General features: G+C 43.2%; 1 protein-coding gene across 3 annotated transcripts in view; it reads left to right on the top strand.

The window, feature by feature from the left end:
- ASAP1 (ArfGAP with SH3 domain, ankyrin repeat and PH domain 1) overlaps nt 1–23,159 on the top strand; it is a 296,405-nt gene that overhangs the window by 63,693 nt on the left and 209,553 nt on the right. The window lies entirely within an intron of this gene.

The raw sequence follows: 23,159 nt of genomic DNA, 5'->3' as shown, positions 1-23,159 counted from the left end.
GTATAGGAGAAAATGAATGACATTTTAAGGGCTTGCAGTGGATGGGAAATCTCATTACATGATCTCTTGATCTTAAATTCACATGAATCGATGACGTCATTTAAATATTTTTTTAATGTGCTTTTCTCCCTTGCAGAATTTCACTTATGGACTAAAGCAGTAGTGGAATAAATTAATAAAGTTGAATAACTTGTACTTGAACTTTCTAGGGCAGCAGTGTTTGAGAGGGAATCTGCCAAAAACATAGTAGAAGAATTTTCAGGTTACAACTGACAACAAAAATGTAATAGTACAATTTGGCAAAAATGTCTTTTAAGCTTTCCAGATCCAGGGACAAAAGCAGGCTGAAAGGAAAAAGCTTGGAGGCTTTATCGCCTACTGAAGTTCTTTGATATAATGGTCTGTTCCAGTTGTTCTTCAGCCTGATGGCCTTGTGAGCTACCAATACATAGGATTGCATAATTCTTTGATTATGACTTTAATCTTCCTACCTGTTTCTGTTTTTTCTTCCCCCCCCGCCCTTTTTTTTTTTTTTTTTACCTTTCCAGGGTAGGGAATTGCTTTTATATTGGCTGAGAAGGACAGGAAGGATATGTAGTTTGTTTAATCATTAATATTGTTTTGCAGACTACTTTCATGTTTTGACATGAATATAAGGGGCTATCATAACATTTCTTAAAGTCGCATCATTGATCACCTTCCATTTGAAGTCCTCATGGGTTTTTGTTTAGGACATGAGCTTTATACCATATAGTTGCAAGGCAATACATTTCTTTTGACTGTTTGTGTTTTGTTTTGTAACTTGATTTTTCTGTTCCCTTTTCAGTAGTCTGACAGAGAATAGGACCCAATTATTGGTGGTGTTCATTTGTAGTCTAGCTTCCTGTATTCCCTTTCCCAGTTAAAGAGAAAAATAAGAGACAGGCAGGTTGCAACAGAACAGCTCCTTTCTAAACTGATCTAATACAGCAGTGCCTGTTCTAATAATACAAACAACTAATCCTTTTTGAATCTTATTATGTTCTTGGTCTCTGTTTTCTGGTACACGGGGTCAGTTAAATGGGGCTTTGAAAAGGAAATCTAATAGGAGTAAACTTAACACCCAGAAGCACGTGACTTGTTTCCTTGATCTGTACTCCAGGTACACAGGGAGGCATATGCAATCTGCCATGAATTCTGTTCCTCCATTTCTGAGAATTTATTATTGCAGGCTTACTTCTGTTCATCTATAGCCCTTCCTGTGAAATCCCTGTACCCAATAGAGCGTCTAGAACATATAAATGTGAAGGCCTGAAAAGAGATGCTGCCAATCAAGTTTGGAGGGGGTGTTGGAGGATGGGGCTGTGGGCAGTGGAGGTGGGTGGGAAAAGGTTTTTTTGTAACTGGATGTGAGTGGTGGTTGGGATAGGTGGGAGGATTTACTTATATGGAGGTTGGGGCAGGGAGATCGTGGTTGGGGGTGAATTGGTGTTGGATTGTGGGGTCTTTGTTTGGGAAATCCGGCTTGTGGATGGTTTATACTAAGCCGCTCTGAGCCTTTTGGGTAGGGTGGAATATAACTCGAGTAAATTATATTTTAATGGAGGTACAATGGAGTTGGGGTGACTGCCCTGGGCTGCATGCTTTGGGGGGGCCCTGCAGAGCCAGGCCGGCTTTGTGACTGGCCGCTGGCCACCCCCCTGACCCCCCACCTCTGCTGCATCTGGGCCCCACACAGGCTGACTTGCCCCAGGCCCTGCACCCTGCTACTATCATCTCTGAATGGAGTCAGCCAGTTGTCTTGTTTTTGCTGCATATTTGCATCTTCTATTTTTGGTAGTTTTACCTTTTTTATTTTATTGTGATAAGCCTGTTATTCTTCAACATTCAGAAGTTGCTATCCTCAACACTGGTTTTCCTAGGTTACCTCTAAGAAATGTTTAGCACTACAACTTTTGAAGTTAAAGCTCATAATGAATGTGACAGTCTACATGCTGGGACTGTCTTCAGTCTGTATTTATTGTCCTGTTTTTGACTCTGATTTTTATGAACTTGAAGATACTTATTTTGACCTAACAGAACTTAAGACCGTGGCTTAAAACTCTCCTAGCTGAAGGACTATTTTTTTCCCCCTCAAAGCCATAGTGCTGTAGTTGAGGTTTGCATTGATTTGTAGTTAAATCTGTCACTCGTGGTGGAAATGAGAGGGAGGGCTGACGGGGTGTGTTTGAGGACTGTGTTTGGAACGGGCGCCTTTCACCCTGCCTGTTCAGTAGTCGGAGTCTCACTGGGCTGCAGTTCTGGTGCAGAGCACTTAGGAGGCTCAGCATGGGCAGGCATTCCTGTAAATAGTTTTTGATGTAGGACAACTATATGTCCTTTCCACCCTAGGGGTAGATGGCAGTCTGGGCCTGGCAGCCGGGCCCAGAAATTGCCCCCCGATTGGCTCCCCAGGACGTAATGTTTCATCCTATTGGGTGAGTGTTGTCCCCAGGTTACAGCGACTGTTTTGTAACTGGTTGGCTGCAAGTGTGGCTGGCTGACCCTGAGCAGGAGTGAAGCTTAGAGGGAGCTGGGGTGAGGAGGTCCCAGGAAGGACAGAGAAAAGGACTAGTCCCAGTGAAGACAGAGGGAACTGGAATGGCACAGTAAAGATGGGTTTTGAAGCAGTCTGTTGTGCTTTTGGAAATACTCAGCACTCAGATAAACCTCTTCTTTTAAAAAAAGATAACACCTTTCCTTCTTTCCAGGAGCTGACTGAAATAAAGCACTCCCAGGGGTGGGGGGAGGGTGTGCTCTGGATCACAAGGGAAGCTAGGGACCGAGAAGAGCCAGGGCCTCAACCCAGTGGCTTGTCTCTTGTGAAGCCACGCTAGGGTCCTCAGGAGAGGGAGGCAGAAGAAGGCTGCTTCTTCAGGGAGTGCCAAGGAAGAGCTTTCCCCTTCTCCTCTGAAAAGTGACAGCTAGGGTCAGAGATCTTTTTCATGACATACCTCAACATATTTTAACTCTTGTACACAAAACTAGTTTTGAGATGAATAAAGTCCCCTTACTATCACTGTTGCTGAGTATTACACTTGTCTTCCTTCAAATCAAAAATGCCAATTTGTGCTGTCATTCTGAACATCCAAATGTGTGTGAACCCATAGAGGGCTAGGTATTTTAAATAGGATGTAATTCCTCCCCCCACCATTCCAAACTCTTACCTTTTGTGAATACCTAGTAGTTTCTGTATTGCAATTTCAAATGTATCTAAGCTTCAAATGCATCTAAGCACAGGCCAGCTGGCTCCGTGCCTCCACAGGCTTCCAGCACTCCAGCAGGAAGCTGCACATGGAGGCACAGAGTCCACCCAGCCCGATGGTGCACGGCTCCCACCTGCAGTGGAGCCAGCCTAGTCTGATATGAAGGCACACACCAGCGGGCCGGGCTGGCTCTGTGCCAGCATGTGCAGGTCCTGGGATTCAGCCAGAGGCACATGCCTGCCATGGCCATGAGTGCACCAAGGGCCCAGTGCTGCAGAGCCCCTGGCCAAATCCCACATCCTCCCACAAACCCCACGCACACCCCACCCCCCCCACACCTTCAGAAATTCCACCCCCCAACACATTCCACACCTACCTCCAACCATACAAAGTACCTGCATATATTTCTAAAGGAGGTTCAAATAGTGCTATATTTAGTTTAATTTGTAAATAAATACATAAATAAAAGTAATTAATTTTGCATCATTTTGAGTTTTTCTGCACATAATTCTCTGAGGTGTACAGAGTGGTCTCAGCAGGAGCTGTGATTTTTCTATGATGAAAAATCCAAAATCAAATGCTAAAATATATAGGTATTTAGAATTTATTTTACTATAGTAGTTGAGGCACGGGTAGGCTTCTAAGTTGCTTTAAACTGTAAGAATTGGCATTCTTTTGGGTATTTTGGTAACCTAATCTTTCTTAGTATGCTGCAATGTTATGTTATATTGCAATGTTATGTATAAATGAAGGGGCAGAGAAAACATACTTTGTGCAGAAGGATCTTACTGGAATATATTTCAGAGCTACTGCTCAGCAAATAGAATTTTAAAACAATAATCAAAATACTGTGCTGCACGATATACTTTGTTTACCTGTTTGTTTGTTTTTAAACAGGATTTTTTCATTGGTACATCTGCTTCCCCTTTGGGGAATAAGAGTAAATCAAGTCTATAATTTATTCTGTTGATGATAATTTGTACTACCATATTTACTCAGGGGGGGAAGCCCCTCATTTTAGATTCACTTACAAAGGGGAGGATGACTGAGGGAACCTGGGTCAGGGCCATAGTCAGATCCACAGCAGCTGCCTGCTGCACCCCCTACTTGCTGTCTGCAGTTTTTGTCCCTGCCCCATCCTATCCCATCCCATCCCTTTCCTTCCCTTCCCCTCCGCCCCCCCACCTTACTGTTGAGCTGGATTCCCTACCTGGCATGGAGCACATGAACAGTCCATCCCTTGCTTAGCCAGTCACTAGTGCTGACATGTGCTGCATGGCCTGGCAAGGGCTGTGCTTCAACGTGCAGTGCTTTGGGAAAGAACACAGCTTGAGCAGCATCTGACAGTGAAAGGGGAGGGAAAGAAGCAGAAAATGTAGGGTGTGGGGGAAGTAGAGGCAGAGATTGTGGGGAGCTGGGGGGAAAGGGCAGAGATTGTGCATAGTATGGGGGTAGGCAGATGCTGTGGGGAGCTGGGGGTGGCAAGGTCTGGGGGGGGGCAGGAAGGCTGCAGGGGAAAAAAGTGGTGGGCAGAGGGCAAGCGGGCTGCCCGAATTCCCCAAGCTACCTCCTTCACGGCTCTCAGTCACTAGTTTCTATGCTGTAGCAGTGGAAAGAGGACAGATTTATGACAACCTTCCAATTTAATTCAATACCTGGAAAATTATAACGTATTTATACAATTTTTCATATATAGAATCTAATTATTTGGAGGGTCATCTTAAATTCAGTGTCAACTTAGATTCAGGTAAATAGGGTACTTTACTTTTGAGCTTTACACAGGGTTGCCAACTGTCAGTAAATTGCAGTCTGTGAAAACCAAAAACCCTTTTGGCCATTGGTAAAAACACTAAGCAGTTGGAGCTTGATTGAAGCTCCCACAGACAGAGCACAGCAGTGTGATAGTGTCTGAGCGTGAGCCTAGCACCCTGCAGGGAACCTTTTCACAGCCATGTGCTGCTGCTACTGTGTCCCAGGCTGCCTGTACTCCTGTTGGGTTACAGGTTGGCTTCTTTGGGGGACTGTACCAGGACAGCAGGAATGGGACTGGAAGGGGTAAGACTGCAGGTTGGGGTGGGATGGCCAGTATGGTGCAGGGTGCCGTCAGGAGTATCAGGCTGTGGGGCTGTAGGGAGGGGCTGATAGGGGTGTGGGAGGCAACACAGTGTAAGACCATCACTGCAGCCAAGTAGGATTGCCAACCCAAGAACATTTTTGCACTACAATTTTTTGACTGTCAGCCAAATTTTTTTTTTCTCTCTCATGGTTGACATTATATGACTGAATTTGAACCCGGCCCTTCATATTGGGGCCTAGCAGCATGGGATCAGGCTGGAGGCAGAATCAGGTCCTGGACCTGGCACTCCTGGGGGCAAAGGTGTGTGCCATGAGTCCAACATTGGGGAGTGTCTCCGTGATCTCAGGCTCACTATGCCTGAGACCTTTAAAAAGGGGGCTTGCAGCTGGGGCTTTTTTAAAGGTCTTGGGGCAGCCATGGAAGTGGGAGCTCCCAGGTTTACCAACACTACTACTAGTTTCTAGGGAACCAAACATCTGCGCTCATCTGGATGTGGCCTATATGTGTGTCCATTACATTCTTAATAGATATTGATACTATATAAATCTCTATGCAAATGAAGAAACTGATCTTGGGGCGGGAGTGGTTGGTTGTTTTTGCAATATTAGCTCTGTATGTAAAGGTCTAGCTCTCTCTCAGCCTTCATCTGAATATTTAAACGTTATCCATGGAACAAGAGAGATTGATACAATCCATTGTTGAATCATAACAATTTCAGTTGCTGTAATGATCAGAACATCTTGAACATGAAGTTTAGTTTTAATCAGTTACTTGCTGATTTTTCTCAGGAAAATAGTTAGGATGCTATAGACTTTGGAAGGGAAGTTGGTAGGTCTGGAAAGTTTCTTCTGTATCATTTTTGCACATGATTTCTATGTGAGTCAGCTTGGGATGTCTATAAATGGAGCTTCCTGGACTTAAGGTTTTGAGAGAGACGTATCGAGAAGCTGCTGATCCTCTTAACTTTTCTTGCCTCAGCTTTTTATGTGGGCATTCTGCTTTATCCTGTGTATAAAAGGGTTGAATACTACTCACTGCAAATATTGATCTTTCCCTAAGCGTGAAGAGGATCCAGTGTTTTGCTGGTGAGAGTATAGAGTACGCTGGTTATGAAGCTGCGTTTTTGGGTTTGTTGGTTGGTCACTTTATCTGGCTTGATGAGTTGCTGTTGTGTTCCAGTTTTTTTTTTTTTCAATGTTATCTGCCCTGGGCTTTAAATTTGAGGATTTTCTTTCAGCTATTTGGGGCCAGTATGGGCAGACTTTACATAGGTTTGTAGATGTTTCATTTGTTTCAGGTTTCTCAGGAACCCTTGAACATCGTTGTTGATTTTGAACCTGCTGATGTATCAACCATGATGGTGTGGTTGGGCCTGTTTTGATATAAATGTGACTTTCAAGCCATTAGGGCAGGGGTGCTCAACCTCTGGCCTGTGGACTAAATGCAGCCTGCCGAGCCATGGCATCCCGAGGCTCTCCATGGGTCAGGAAATTTGGCAGTGGGGGAGCAGTGGCAGTTAATACCGCCACCCTTCCCCTGCCAAATTCCCAAGCCTTGTGTGGTCGGATTGGAGCCGGGGCTGGGCCATGCCCCCTTCTCTCTGCATGGCCAAAAGGGGCTGTGGTGTGTCTGTCCTGGGGTCTGAGTAGGGACCACCAGCTGGATTTGGCCCATGGGCCCAAAAAGTGCCCATCCAGCCCATTGGGCAAAAAGGCTGAGCACTGTATTAGAGCATTCTTTCCTTGGAAAAGGTATTTGAAAAGAAAACAGAACTGAAGAGCTGTAGCTGAAGAGATTATTTGTTTGAATCGAGAAGCAGAAGTCAGTGCCAACGTAGGCATCAGAATGACAGGCTGACAGTAGGAAGTAGGTACTCATGTGCCAAGAGAAAACAAGGTGCCCAGAGTATTGTGACTTTGAGATCAAAGTGCCAAGAGGAGTATATCTCAGTAATGCAAGTCAGACTCCCTAAGGTGTGATTTTAAAAAAAAAAAACAAAAGCCCCGAAGCGCTGTGCCTGAAACGCTGGGGATGACATGAGCTCCAAGAGAAACTGGGTATTGTCAGTGTAGCACTGAGAAAGCAAGTGCCAAATTGCAGCAGAGGATTAAAGCAAAGGATTTACATTTAAATAATAGACTAAAAAGAAAGATATGTTGTATAAAGGTTATACACAAATTTGTTTGAAGAACTGAAGCCATTCAGAAATACAGCAAACAGGGTGGTCTTTATGGCAAAGAACGATCTGATTGGAATCTGCAGAAGACAATGTTTGGTAACTCCTAGTAGGTGGTTGTTACTGCCGTCTTCATCTGTCCAGACTTTCAGATTAGTGACCATTCATTTGTTTTGTATTTGGTATTACAGTTTGGGAAATCTGATTATAGTATCTTCAGAGAATCATAGGGTAATCGAGAAATAGGGTTGGAAGGGACCTACAGAAGTCATCTAGTTAAACTCCCTGTTTGGGGCAGAATCATCCTTATCTAACCATCCTATAATCTAAGTTCTTAGTAAAATACCAGTCAAACATGACACGACCACAAGACCTAACATCCTAACCTGCCAGAGGTAAAGCGCAGGGACCATAGCAGCCAGCATCTTGCTTCTGCAAAAGTTGGTTAATATGCAAATACAAGGTGCTACACCTCAGGAAGAATAACCATATATACAAGTACAAAATGGGTGATGCCTAGCTGTGGGGAAGCACTACGGAGTAGGATCTGGGAGCCCTGGCAGATCACTAACTTGGTATGAGTCTTAAGTGTGATGGAGGTTCGGAAAGGGTGAATGCAGGTTTGGGATGCATTAACAGAAGCATTAGATGCAAACCACAGGAGGCAATAAGCTTGAGAGGTCCCAGGTAGAGGCACACGCCTACAGAGGAAGGCGAAAACTCCCACAGTCCATACCAGTCTGCTCATGGGGGAAAATTCCTTCCTGACCCCAAATTGTTGTTTGGTATGACCCTGAACAGAGGGGCAAGATCCTCTAGGTGGGACCCTCTGACTTTAAGTCCCAGAAGGAACATTGGCACACGCCAGCCGCTCACCAGCTTTGGCTGTATTCAACACCCAATGCCTCTGAGAGAGGCTTAACCTGCCTCCCCCCCAACTTCCAGCTACATGCTAAAAGGAGGGACTGGCAGGGGAATTCTCTCCCAGTTCCATGTGGCAACCAGGAAAACTCAGAAGCGTGGGAAATACCCATGGTAGAACATAGACAGCTATGCCTAGATCATCTCTGACCAGTGGCTGTCCAACCTCTTCCTGAACACCTCCAGTGATGAAGTCCACAACTTCCGTAGGCATTATATTCCACTGCCTTGCTGTTGTAACAGCAAAGAAGCTTTTCCTGATATCCAATCTAGTATTTGAAGACTGTTATCGTATCTCCTTTTCAGCACCTTTTTTGCAAGATAAACATGCCTAGCTCCTTCAACCTCTTCTTATGTCACTTATCCTCCAAGTCCTTTATCATTCTTGTCATCCACTTCTGGACTCTAACTTGTCCACATCCTTTTTTAATATGTAAAGCCCAAAACTACACATAATACTCTGGTTGTGGCCTAGCCAGTGCTGAGTAGAGGCACTATTGCCTCCCGTGCCTTGCACCTAATGCTTCTGTTGATGCATGCCAAAACTGCATTTGCCTTTTGTGCAGTTACATCACATTGCAGCCTCATATTGAGTTTGTGATCCACCAAGGCTCCCAGATGCTACTCTGTAGTGTTGTCCTGCAGCTAGGTGTCACCCATTTCGTATTTGTATTTATGGTTATTCTTCTTGAGGTGTAGCACCTTGAGTTTGAACTTCGTTTTTTTAACTCCAGCCCAGCTTTCCAATCTATTGAGATCCTTCTGAATTGCACTCACACCTGCAGATCTGTTCACAGTCCTTCCCAGTTTTGCGTCGTCTACAGACTTGCTCTGGAAACTTTCTGTGCCAGGATTCAAATTGTTAACAAACATGTTGGGCCCAGGACAGACCTCTGTGGGACTCTACTCAAAACCGCCTACAAATTACCGTTTGCTTATGGCTATTGAGACAATTGTCTGTCCACCTTATAGTAGTCTCATCCAGCCCACATTTCTCCATTTGTTTAATGGGAAGGTCACCTGGAACCTTGTCAAAAGCCTTGCTGAAGTCCAAATATACTATATCCACAGCATTCCCTTCATCCACCCAAGTACTTACTTAGCCGGAGAAGTTCAAGTTGGTTTGATTCAGTTGGTTCTTAGTAAATCCATAGTGGGTGTTTGCAGTCAGCCTTTCCTTCCCCAAATGTATGAAATGAACTACTTTAGGATATTCTCTAGTAACTTCCAGGTACTGAGGGGCAGCTAAGCAGTCTGTAGTTCCTCAGCTCTTCTCTCTCTCTCTCTCTCTCTTTTTTTCCTACAGTGGGGCACTTCATTGGCTCTTTTCCAGTTCTCTGCCACCTCCTCATTGCAAGTTCCTCTGAATTCTTTAAATCACTTTTAATATCCATTGTAATCTTTATTATTCTGCTTTCTTTCTTTTGACCATTCCATGTATTTTTGCTAAAAGAAGCTTGATTTTTTTTCTTCACTCTTTTTTCTATTATCTGTTATGAAACCATGTTACACCAAGGTTATCCCTTAAGTCAAAGAGGAATCTGTTAACGTTTTCTGAATTTACTGCTTTCATGACTAGTATTCATAGCTGTATCCACCTGAAGAACAGGTTTATAGTAGTTAACGTACTGTGGGAATTTTGAGAGCTGTAACACTTGAATTTTAGTTATATGTTCAAAATCTTAACAGTGGCAATTCATTAATTAGCCCAAGAGGCATGCTTGCAGTCTAGGAAACTCTCCACTTTGTATCCTGGAAGATGTAATTTGTTCACTGTGAACATGTATTGGAAGTGACTGCCAGTAGTCTCTGTAGGTACAGTCATTTAAAAAGAGTATACTGTGAACTTAAAAATTAACTGAAGTAACTGAGCTGATACAACTGGGGATGCAGTTTGATTTTTATAGTGCTGAAAAATGTTTATTAAAAGTGAGGTGCACACTTATTTCCAGAAAAATGTTATGATGATTATAAGTGAAGTTGCATTTGAATATAAATCTTTCTTCCTTAAAAAGTAATATCAGCAAGCTTCTTGTATGTAGTAGAACCCAATAAAGGGCTTGTACAGACATTCAGTTTCTCCTGGAAGTCACTTTTCTTCCAAGAGAAACCATGACTGTATAGGTAATTGGGCTTTTCCTTGCAGAGTAAAAATGGCTGCTCCAGGAGAAAAAATAATTTGAGAACAACCAGGGTTAAATCACTTGGAGTTTCTCCTGGGAGAGTGATTCTCTGTACATGTGGTGGCTTCTCTCAGAAAAGAATATAGTCCTCAAGCATCCTCCCACTTTCCTCTCTTCCCCCCCTCCCATCCAACTTCCAGGGGCGCATCCACACATGCAAGCATGTGTGTTTGCAGCAGCTCAAATAGAAGCGGTGCGAATTTGAGCAGTGGCTTTTTGCCTCAGCGCATGTGCTTGGACATGCACTTTGTTGTGGAGCAAATTATGCCACTTGAGGCAAAATAACCCTGCTTGGCTCTTCCGGGATCTGCAGCCAGGGGGAGCTAGAGCTTGGGGCCAGCACTTGTGCTGTCCCAGCAGTATAAAAAGCTGCCCTGTCCTGTTTCCATCCATACAAAAAGCTGCCCTGGCAAGCAGCTCAGAGCTACTTGCTCTCAGGAGCTTCTGGGACCTGGCCACTTGGTACCTGGGGACACTACCCCTTGTGCCAGCTGGACTGCTAAAGCAGCATCCCAGATCTATTTTTAAAAATACCCCCAAATCCATGTTTGCACATGCACACCCTACCCTGTAGAGAGAGAGAGACAGTGACAGTGATCAGTTGGGCAATGCTTTATTGGTATATTTACAATTTTAAAGCAGTTTGAAAGCCTACCAGTGTCTCTATCATCATGATAAAATACATTCTAAATACCTATATGTGTCGATGTGTACTTTTTATTTTCTTCGCACATGATGGGTGTGTGATGGGGGGGATGTGGTGTTTGCAGGAAGGGGGTGAGAAGCCGTGTGGGGGAAGGTGGCTGGGTGTGTGGAGGGATGTGCATTGGTGTGTGGGTAGGTGGGCGATTGCTGGGGGGCTGTGGGTGTGGGGGACCTTGTGAGGGGGCTGCTCAAGAGGGGTGGGTCCTCTGGCCCCACAGAGTGCAGCCTTCCCCCCCCCCCAGCACATGGAATGCTACACCCCCTCCCCCCACCCAGGGCCCCCCCTGGACTACTGGAGCCTGTAGAGTATGCTGAGATGTGTGCACTGTCTTCCCCCCCAACACACACCTCACAATATCAGCACTCTAAGTTCTTCACTCTTCAGGGCCTCATCATTCAAATGTCTGTACATGCAGCTCTGGATGAACTTTTTTTCCTATCAGAAGAACCAACCTGGGCGAGTTCTCCTAGATCGTTTGTTTGAATGTCTGTATGCAACCTAAATTAGCTGATTTTAATTAGTGTGGCTGTAGAGAAGGCAATTTGGATGTTTTAATTAATGTCTTCTAGAGACATTAATGTTTTATAAACATCTTGTATATTTAAAAAATTGCTACTCTTTAGAACCGATATTTAAAATCCATATTAAAAAAATCAAACCGTCTAAAAAGCTGAGCGTCACACATACCTGTCACACTGGTGTGTTTCTGTTCAAGTCAGACTTCCGAATGAAGAAAGTAGTATCAAACTTCTGTCACTTTAACTGAAGAGCGTCTGACATCTGATGGATGGGACCAGTGCACAGATTCTTCATGCTCTGTCTCTGCTTCTTAAACCTATCTCTGAATAGGTCAAGAGATTTCACTTTTGTTTTCTTAAGGGAAGTTTAAACAGCAGCTTGAAGCAAAAGCTAATACATTTTGCTTCCGATAAAATATCAGCTGTGCACTCTGTCATCTAAGAAGCTAGTAGTATCTATGTCTTCTGGACAAAATGAAGAGTGAGTGTTTTTAAGTAAAATTAGCATAAAGCTTCATAATGCAATTGTCATTTATCTTCATTATTAAAACAATTTTATGGTATAGAAGTCCCATCATTTCAGTATTAGGCATCAGAGATGTCATCTGCAAACACTATTCACGTGGGATTGAAAATAGCTACTGTTGATCTCTGGATTCTGAATCTGAAGCTTTCTTCTTGGCAGGAGCTCAAAAGTGGTTCCCTAATAATGGCTTTCTAAAAATAAAGTTATAAAATTGGTGCCCTGCTCCTCCCCACCAAATATTGGTTGGGTTAATATGTTGCGCATTGAGGAATACGTTACTTTTTTTCCCCATATGTTAGTAAGTTGTTTCAGTTGGTGGTGGTTGTTCTCTTGCAAGTTGAAATGCTGCAGCAGTTGAATGTGCATTACAGTTTTTGGTTAGAGTTGGCCTTTTCTCTCTTAATTTACTGAATGGTACTACTTTCACACTTTTTTTTTTTTTCCCTTCTTCATACTAACCACAATAAATTTTACACGGGAAATGGAAACTTCTGAAATACATTGCAAGAAAGGTGATGGTATTGACTGTGAGTTTGGGTTGAATTTTCTTTTTGTCTACAGGAATCTCCCTTATTCTTTCAAAAGGTGGTTGATCGGGGTAGAGGTGGGCTTGCTAAACTTCAAGGAGAAATATCTTACTCAAGAGCCTAAAATATGAATTCTTATAAATATAATTAGATGCTTTACTAATCAAAAGTTTCTCATGTTGGCTCTATCTTTGCCTTGTTTTTTGCTGTCACACTAAGGTGAATTCTGGTGCTGGTTAGGTACAAGGGTTTTGCTGAAAGGCCCCTATATCCAGTGAGGTGTTAGGCGTGGGCTCAGAGCCTAAGTTTTATGATGAGGCTTTTCATGTCTTGTATAGCAGGTGTTGATTTTTTTTTTTTTTTGTATCCTGTTCTCATATTTTCTCGTCCGCTGTACAAATCTCTATTATTTCTCCCCTTATTTGGCTTTCATGTTCAGTATGAAAACCCCACAGCACACAAGAAGACTGGTGAGAATCGGAAATGTGTGTTACCTGGCCATGCTTGTTCTTCAGTAGTCTCAGGTTTAGATTTGATGCAAAGGAAATCCCAGCATTGTTACTCTTTTTAATATTAGAATGCTCTGCTTGTATAAAATTAATGGATTTTCACTGAGCTCGTTTATATTAATATAGTAATTGAAAAAGTTTCATAAAATTAAAATCTCATATAAAATGCATACATTCCTTTACATGTGGTATTTTATGAAGATCAATAATTGCTAAGGACAGACCATCAAAAAGCCTGAGGCAGAATCTGTTCAGTCTGGGCAGCTTCCTCTGAGTTGCGTAGGTTGAATTGATAACCAACTGAACTGATGTTCAGTTTTCAATTGGCAAAGTCAAGGGGTGGGGGGGGCTACACAGACCCAGGCCAGTAAGCAGGGAGCGTTAGAGCATGTCTCCCAGCCTGCTGGTGATAGTCAGCCCAGCCAAGTGTCCCTCAATTCCCTGCTGTCTCCCCTATGTGGGTGGTGGCCCACCTTGGAGGAGCTTTCTCCAGCCTGGGTTCCCGGGCCCAGGCAGCCCTGGGGAGTTCACCGCCCCCCCCCCCCCCCCCCCCCCCCCCCCCCCCCCCCGGGCTTCCCAGCTGCTGATTGCTTCAGTTGCTGCCACAAGAGGGAGGGGGAGGGAGTCCTCCGGGCTGGGGCCTTATGCATGCAGCCCAGCATGGGGGCACCAGGAGGCCCCCGCCTGGGGGACTTTCCTGCAGCCCACCCCAGGGCAGCCTCAGGGCAGAAGGGAAACTCTTGTGCTCCCCTGCAACTAGTTTTGCCTCAGACTTGAAGCAGCCATGGAGGAGCAGGAGAATTTCCCTCTGCTCCTTGAAGCTGCCAGAGAGTCACAGGGTCTAAGGCAAACAGTTCTGGGGTTTGGGAGGAGAAGTAGTCCTCTCTACTCCCTGGAGCTGGGGGGACCCCAGGCTGGGGTAGGAGGAAGCCCCCTGCGGTGGGGGGCTCCCCTGTTCCCCCCGCGCTGGGCTGCATGGGCAGGCATCCAGCCCGGAGGACTCCTTCTCCCTCCCTCCTGTGGCAGCTGCTGAACCAGTCAGCAACTGGGAAGGGGGAGGAGGGAGGACTGCTGGGGTGAAAAAGACCCTACTACAGGGTCTCTTCCTCCCCCACATGCTGTGTAGATCCTGGCTAAGAGGGTCTGGGGGGGTCTGTTGCCCTGCCCCCCTCCCGGGGGTGGGGAGATCAGGTTCACCACTTTTCTTGGGCAGAGCCTGTCTTCCTGGGCTGCTGCCAGGCTGCCTGCAGGGCTTCCTGCAGTGCCCCGAGCTGCACCAAGCTCAGTGCTTTGCTTTGCAAGTCATTTAAGGTGCATTATGCTAAATTTGCTACAGTGGCTGTAAATAATGCACTGCCAAGGTATGCAAACACTGACACCACTAAAGTGGTGCAAAAACATTTAGCCCACTTTAAAGTGTTGTGCATACATGTCCCTCGTTTAGTCTACGCACAGCCATAGGAAACTGTGTTCAAAGCCTGCTGAAAGTTTAACTATGTCCCAGATACTGTTTCTGTTTTATCCATAAGACTTTTTACTTTGTTACAAAAGAAAACTAAGCAGGCTTGACATGACTGGTTTTGGAAAAATCCTTATAGAACTATTCCTTACTTTTTAGGTACTCGCAAATGGCTTATTTGTTTTATTTAAATATGTCTCTGGCAATTGAAGTTTGCGTGACTGGTGCATAATTTCCTAGATCCCTCTTTTCAACATCTTTTCTTTAAAGATCCTCCTTTTCTAGACTTTGAGAATTTTGCCTGTCTTCCATGAGTTTTCAGAGATACTATATTTACCTGAATCCAAGATGACTTTGAATTTAAGACAACTCCCCAATAATTAGATGCTATACATGAAAAATGCTACATTTTATTATAATTTTCCATGTATAGAATGTAGTTATTGAAGGATCATCTTTAAATTACATTCTCCCCCCCCGCCCCCTGGTTGCAGCAGCAGGGGCAGGTGACTTGATCCCTACCTTCTCCCCTGCCTGCTATTTATTGTACCACCTGGTGCTTGCCCTACCTGCTCCTCTGAGCCCCAGCCCTTCTCCCTACCATGTGTTCCCTTGCCTGCTGCTCAAAGGCACTTAGGCTCAGGACAGGTGATAGTAGCACTGGCCTAGGTACTTGTATCCAAAACTAGACTTTTATTTCCCTACTAGCCAACTGCTTGCCAAGAATGATGGGGGGGGGGCAGGGGACTAAGATGGAGTGCCGCCACCTAATGCCCCATGCTGCCGCTGTTCTGCCTCTTGCAGGTAGTGAGGTAGTGGCCCTGGCTCCCCCACCCTCTGACCAGTCCTCAGCGCAGCTTTGGAATCATGGCAGCATTCCCCTGTGCTTGCAGCACTCGGGTTGGCTGCCTGTCAGGATGACGGGGAGGAGAGTGGGCAGGAACAGAGCTCCAGGCCTCCCCCCTCCCCGGCCGGGCCTGCTCCTGGCCCCACGGACGCCACGGCGCACCTGTTCCTCCCCCCCTCCCTCCCCGTAGACAAACTCTTAGGCTTTTATGATATTAGACTGTTGAAGGGTGGGGGGCAGATGTACTTCCTCTTGAGTTCAAGTAACTACAGTAATATCTAGAGGCTCTGAGATGGCAGATCACCCGGGCCTAGTGAATTTCATGCTAGGATTTTCTAAGAACTAGATAACGCCAACATCTGACTTCTCAGTAGCTTCTAACCCATTCGTTCCCTGTTCCAGCTTGATTTTTGGCCCCCTTATCAGTGTTACTAATTGTTTTAGCTACCCGATCAATGTTAATTGTTTCTAGTAAATATGGGTGCAAAAAAGGCACTACACACTTCAGTCTCGTGGATATCATCTGTTGTTAAATATACTTTTCCACTGATTGCTTTTCCATTCAACTTTTTGGTCTTCCTTTTACTGTGAATGTACTTTATAGTATGTTTTTGTTTAATTTTTAAGTCCTTTGCTAGTTGTACAGTTTGTATCATGGTACAAATGTATGAATCAATAGGGATGCCCAGAAAAAAATAACGTTATGGACCGACTATGGCAAATTCATTCACTAGCTTAAAGAGACTGGGTCAATGAAAATTTATAAATGAGGGACCTAACTGCAATATTATTGCCACCTTAACATGTGGAAAATATGAAAGATGAAAATCTGTTGGAGGCATAGATAAAGCAAATGCTTCTGGAAAATATTAGGTAGTAAATTCAAATGAATTACAGCAAATGTCAAGTAGGGAATTACTCAAAAGTTATCTGAGAAAGAAGATGGAATTACTTGGGGTGTGGTGAGATGAAGCCAGACTACATTCCATGGCAGGCATGCCATTGGCTCTTCTTGAGGTGTGTGTGAAAGGAACCCATTGAAAAAAAATCTCTCTAAACGGAAGTTGGGAGAATTTCTTTGTGTTATAGCATGGAGAACTGTGCAAGGCACAGTCTAGGTGAGAGGGTGCTAATAGAGTCTTGTGTGTACTAATTCAGCAATTGATTGTGGAAGGATTCTGAATTCTCTGTTGTGTGGGATTCAGTTGTTTTACCTGAAAAAAATACAGAAATAGTGGGGAAAAAAAAAGCTTGACTGATGCTTAAATGCACATATTGCAACAAGCATCGAGTATGCATTCATGGTGCCAAACGAGTTAATTGGTCCTTTGAATTTGATTAAGATACTAGGTTCTATTTTTCTTCTTTTTTATTTATCCATTCATTCTGTCATCAATAACTCTAATGTTAACATGCATGATGAAAACGGGACTGAAGGAGACTCTGGGTTAAGTCCATTCCCCTGATATTGTAGACAGTTACGTTTATCTCTTTCATAAAAAATGAAGTAGTACTACTTCGTTTTCTTTCCCACCCTCCTCCTTTGAGTGGTGGGTCTACAAATTTTATTCCCTTGATGTTCAGAAATCTTCTGTTTTTTTAGCCTAAATGTATGTACAGCCAGCTTATACCTATTTGTTTGTTCTTTCTAATAGGTGTTCTGTGTTTGGTACATAAGTACTTTATGACTTCATTACTTAGATTTTCAAAATGGTTATCAGTGGTCGTAGTGTTCAGTGTAGCTCTGGTTGCATCCTTCAGAATCAGGTAAGATTTGGACTAAATTAGGTAGTAGGCATTTAAATATAATGTGATGAAATGTAAGCATGCTGCATGTACATGATGGGTACAGTATTGGAACCTAGATATGTAGGTATATGTTATTTCTTAATTGGTATCTAGGTATGAAGTATACATGAGTAAATAATATGAGATCCCAGTGTGCCATTCATTCTTGGGGGGGTTTTCTCTTGCCAAAGTAATATCAGGTTGTTTTATTTACTACTTAAGTCCACCAGATATTTTCGAGTATGTTCCATAAGCAGTGTATGTGATGCTGGCAGATGGGGCAGTCCAGGTATTGCTTTTCACATCCTAGATGCGACATTTGTAAAACTCTTTGCATGTGGTCTGGAAGATACCTATTGGAGAAGCTGATAAATTTATCATTGTACCTTGAAAAATGTTTCTAAACTTACAGAAGTGCCCTAGGAATTCCATAGTCATGGTTGCATTGATTTTACATTAAAATATGGCAGTCAAATCCATCATTAAACTCTTTGCAAGTCAAACTTACTTTTTCATTACTGTTTTTTTTCCTCTCCAGATTTACTAACTTTTTTGCAGGAGGCCTTTAAAATGAACTATGAAAAAATTTCACCCAAGACTTGACTTTTATTTATTCAGATTTCACTTGGTTTTTTGGGACTTCTTGGAAAGAGTGGTTGTAAGATTTTTACATTTAAGACTCAAGCTGTTCCTAACTGATCTCTTAGAGGGAGAATGCATTCGCACAAACTGAAGACCTGCCTCGGAGGTTTCCTTGTGTGCACGAATCACTTACCACTAGGCAAAGGAGATCAGAAATTTTGCTGTATATGAGCTATTCCACATTAACTGTCTGCACATTTTTACTCCATGGCAAGTGAAGGCTAGGTTGAAAACTTACTCTTTGTTAATGCAACTCCCCTGTTTCCCTGATTCTTCAGGCTCAATAACATAATGCAGGGACATCAAACATGCAATCTGTGGGCTGGATCCGGAGCTGCGGTAAATTGAATAAGACAGGTTTATTTTACCAGTTTAGCCTCATTTCCTACCTTATACAAGCATATATAATGTACAGTTAAAATGGATCAACTGATGCATGTTCACAAGGAGTAAATAAATCCTTCACCTTTTTGAAATAGTGTATCTGTTCATCTTTCCATGCTGAAGCTCTTGAGGAAATACTGTAGATTATGGGTGTCAGGAAAGGGTTTGCTATATGGCAGCAGTTTTCAGACTGAGATGCGTAGATCCCTAGGGTATGCAGTGTTCTGCCAAGGGCATGCTTAAATTTTAATGATGGTGTTGGAGCTTCTGCTTAGTCGACACACAGCGAATAATGGCATTGCTGCCTATTGCTGTCGGAATTGACAAGTCTTCCTAGGGAATGAACATGCAGAGATGCATCAGGTGTAGGAGGGCATTTGAAAGGCCTGTTTGTGACAAAGTTTCATGGTCTTCAAGGCAGACGCAGTGTCTGGGACCAACAGACAAATGGGCTAGGAAATGTGAACCGTGTACTCACAACATGAGATAAGGTGGCATTAGGTCACAGTGACCAGCTGCAGAGTCCTTGGGATTTCTGGTTTTGGTGGACACTAGACAGACTAAATTAGGAGACCACGGCATGCCTAAATTAAGACACCGGTAAATGACCAAATTAAGATGTGTGCATGTGATGGGTTTGGGAAGCAAAGGAATATGCTGACGGAACAGAATGTGCGTAGTATGATGACTACAGAGAAGCCAGTCAGTGGTACCTGAGAATGAAGAGTCATCAGGAGGAGAGAGAATACAAAAGGAGGGATTTCAAAGCAGCAAAAGGTCCTCAAGGGGGGGAACCCGAGGCCACAGTGGACAGGGGGTGTACCCCTAGCCCATCTCACCTACCCCATGGTGGTGGGGGGTGGGCCTCAGCTGTTGACAGTCCAGAAATAACCTCAGGGTGAAGCTCATGTACTGGCCAGATGTACGTTCCCTGTGTGGCAGCTTTAGGACTGGTAGATAGAGAAGGGGTGGGGGGTGGTATTTTGATTACATTGCCTGCATTATTCTTACCTGCTATCACTGTATCAATAAACGTTGCCTATTATCAAATGGAAGAAGTCGTGATTGGTCTGAGGGTTTGTATCCAGCCAAAACAAGGTATCTGGTTCATAAGTCCATTGCCAACAGGATGAGCAGCAGTATTGTGCAGGCAAAGAGGAATGTAGTTTAAAAAGTTTTTGAAAACAGACAAGGGGAAGCAATTGTGAATAAGTCCTCCCGGGACAAGACTTTAACCCTGATGATGATGTGTGTTTATTTGCACAATCCCAAATAGTCATATGTGTTGTTAACCAGGTTTAGTTACAGTTGAATTCAAAACAAAATAATGTTATACGAAGGCATTCAAGGTTGACTGTTCAAATGGTCATATTGAGCAGTCATAACAAGCGCACCTGAATCAACATTTATAACTTTTTCCATTGTAAATAATATTTTTACTTTGCAGTTCCACTAGTCTAGAATGATTCTCTGTGTTAGTATAGGTTTCTTTTCTCAGATTATTGATGCAATTGATTTTGGCAAGTAGCCATTTTCATTTTAGTTTTTGTTTCCTTTTTTATTCTTTCCGTCCCTCCCTGAATTAGTTCTTTACTTACATGCAAGTAGCGATTATTACTGTTCTACATTTCTGCTTTCATCCAAAAGAGCAGTTTGCTTGCTGCTCAGGGCAGCAAAGGGTTTGGGGATGTGAGAATTTGTTTCCAGCTCCCAGGAGCTCCAGATAAATTGGATTTTCAGCAATTAGACCAGCTGATCTTTCTTTCTTGGTATGCCTAAGGATCATGGGGAGCTGAATCTTCTGATTTGTCCAAAGTCTGTCAGTGCAGTTTAGCTGCCTAATTCAGTAGAATAGTTTGTCCTATTGCAAGAGTTGTCAGTGAGCCATCTGTATTCCTACCACCTCCCTGCGTGTGTGAGAACAGCTTAATCCAGCCCTGTCACCTTGCAGCTCCCACTGGTAATTTTCCACACAGCAATGCAGCAGAGTGGTCTGGAAGTTCCTTCCACTTTATTGTCCTGATTGCTGCAGTCTTACAATAGAGGTCAACCTTAAGAAAGAACATGTTCTGATAGGAGCCTTTCTCAGGGCACTGCATCTGGGCTTGCATACCTGTCATGCCTTTTACAACAAGGGAAGATTCACAGACTTTAGGCTAAATGTCCTAATCTCCCCACATTTCCTGCACAGAGAATACTCTTTCTGCACCTCCAGTATAGCTGCAGTCCAGACTTTTGGGGGGGAAAAAAAAGGTTTTTATAGAATCCCCTTCTGAGCTGTAGTAGATCATCAGTATGCGGGACACGGACCCAGGGAGGTTGTTAACATATTCTTTACGCTCTTCTTTTGGGTTTTTTTTGTTTGTTTTTTGGAGCATGACAGCTCCCAATAGGCACTGTACAGTGCTTCCTTGAAGGCCTGATCCAAAGTTGATTAAAGCCGGTGGGGAAAGCATCAAGGTCCAGAGTACTTATGCAAGTTAATTTCTTTCAAAAAGGATTCTGAGTATAAGGGAATATCTCGGTAAAAGTGGAAGGAATCTGTTGTACGTCTCTGCCATATTTTAAGACCTTCTGGACTGGAGTTGTTCTATATGAAGAGAGATTTTTTTTTTTTTTTTTTTTTTTTGCCCTCAAAATTTAGTTTCTCCCTCGTAAGACTGACTTTCCATGAAGAAGATGAGACAGGAGTATTTAATGTCTTTGATAAAATACCGCACACACTGCCTCAGTTTGGATAAGTACTTTAAAACTTGCTAATTAAAACTAATCTTTTTTTTTTCCCCCAGCATGATGCACAGTGATAATCCTGAGTCTACATTTTAAACTTCCTTTACATTAACAGCTCTTCATACTCTAGTGTTTCAAGGTATCTAAAGTAAGGAGAAAGTAATATCTCCAGAAAACTACTAATAACCTTCCCGTTTGGAATAAAATGCACTTTATCTTTAATTTCATTTTGCTGGTTTTAATGTCCAGCCATTTTTTTTGTCCTCTACCCCAAATTTTGCTTGAATAAAAATAACTGCATTTTTTTCTTAATAAATGGTATCAGAACCCTGCCAAATGGGTAGGGAGAGGGAAGCGCTAAATATGGTATTAAGTAAATAATTCTGGGGTCGTAAATTTTATGAATTGATTTGGGAATTAGTGACCTTTTAATCAGAATTTCTGAATATGGAATTGGCAGTTGGGACTCGTGGTAGAGGTGATATCTTTTCTTAGACCAAGTAGATTTTTGCAAAAAAAAATTCTTTAATTGAAAACTTTTGAGTGCAAATGCCCTTTATCAGGCATTGGAGAAAAGATTGTAAAAGTTTTCCTGGGTAGAAATGAAAGTTCATATTTCACAGAAGAGTTGAAGGTGGTAAACTCTGTTTCGAAAAATTCATTTTATATGCAGATTAGGCTTTGACAGAAGTTGGAATAGTCCCTTTACCTCGAAGTGCATAGATTCATAGATGTTAGGGTCAGAAGGGACCTCAGTAGGTCATCGAGTCCGACCCCCTGTCCTGGGACCGGAATGAGCACTGGGGTCAGACAGCCCCAGCCAGGCGCTTGTCCAGTCTCCTCTGGAAGACCCCCAGGGTAGGGGAGAGCACCACCTCCCTTGGAAGCCTGTTCCAGATTCTGGCAGCCCTTACTGTGAAGAAGTTCTTCCTAATGTCCAACCTAAATCTGCTCTCCGTCAATTTGTGGCCATTGTTCCTAGTTACTCTAGGGGGTGCCCTAGTAAATAGAGCATTTCCTATTCCCTGCTGCCCTCCCCTGATGACTTTATAGGCAGCCACAAGATTGCTGCTCAGCCTTCTCTTGCAAAGGCTGAAGAGATCTAGGTCCCTCAGTTTCTCCTTGTAGGGCCTTGCCTGCAGACCTCTGACCATACGAGTAGCATCCTCTGAACCCTCTTGAGATTCTCCGCATCCCTCTTGAAGTGCAAAACTGGATGCAGTACTGCAACTGTGGCCTGACCAACGCCACATAGAGGGGAAGCATCACCTCCTTGGACCTGTTTGTTATGAACCTGCTAATGCATGAGCGTGTGGTTAGCTTTACTGACTACTTTGTCGCACTGATGGCTCATATTCATCTTGGAGTTAGCCTGTGACTCTGAGATTCCTTTCTGCCGCTGTGCGCTGCTGAGAAGGTCGTCCCCAGCGTATAGGAGTGTTGGTGATTCCTTCTCCCTAGATGCAGCACTTTGCACTTGTCTTTGTTGAACTGTATCCTATTCTTTTCTGCCCAGGCGAGATGAATTTAGCAAATTTTAGCCCAACCTTTGAATGCTTTTATTTAAATAGTTTTGTTACAAATTTTAGTTGGAAAATTAAAATGTATATACATACATCAGCTCTATTAAAATTGCTATTTTGGTCCTTTATGAATCTGAGAATAGAGAGTGCCTAAAAGAGCTAACTTTGTAATGGGTTTTCCAGTTTAAGCATCACAAAATTACCTAATAAAAATTTAGATCTTTCTTTTTCTAGTTTTAATGTATTTATCACATATTTTATATTAAATTAATATAAGTCCTTTATTCTTCCTTCTAAAAATAAGAATATTCTGTTCTATTTCAGTCGGTTTGTAAGGAAAATGTATGTTAGAGCAGAAAAAAATTCAGTGGAAGTTAAATGTGAATACACTATCTGTCCTAATATTATATATCGTTGTC

This window comes from Crocodylus siamensis, chromosome 3 (genome assembly GCF_052110815.1).
Source record: "Crocodylus siamensis isolate JL-2025a chromosome 3, ASM5211081v1, whole genome shotgun sequence".
NCBI lineage: Eukaryota > Metazoa > Chordata > Crocodylia > Crocodylidae > Crocodylus > Crocodylus siamensis.
The sequence above is the reverse complement of the archived record's forward strand: the minus strand, read 5'-3'. Positions and strand labels throughout refer to the sequence as shown.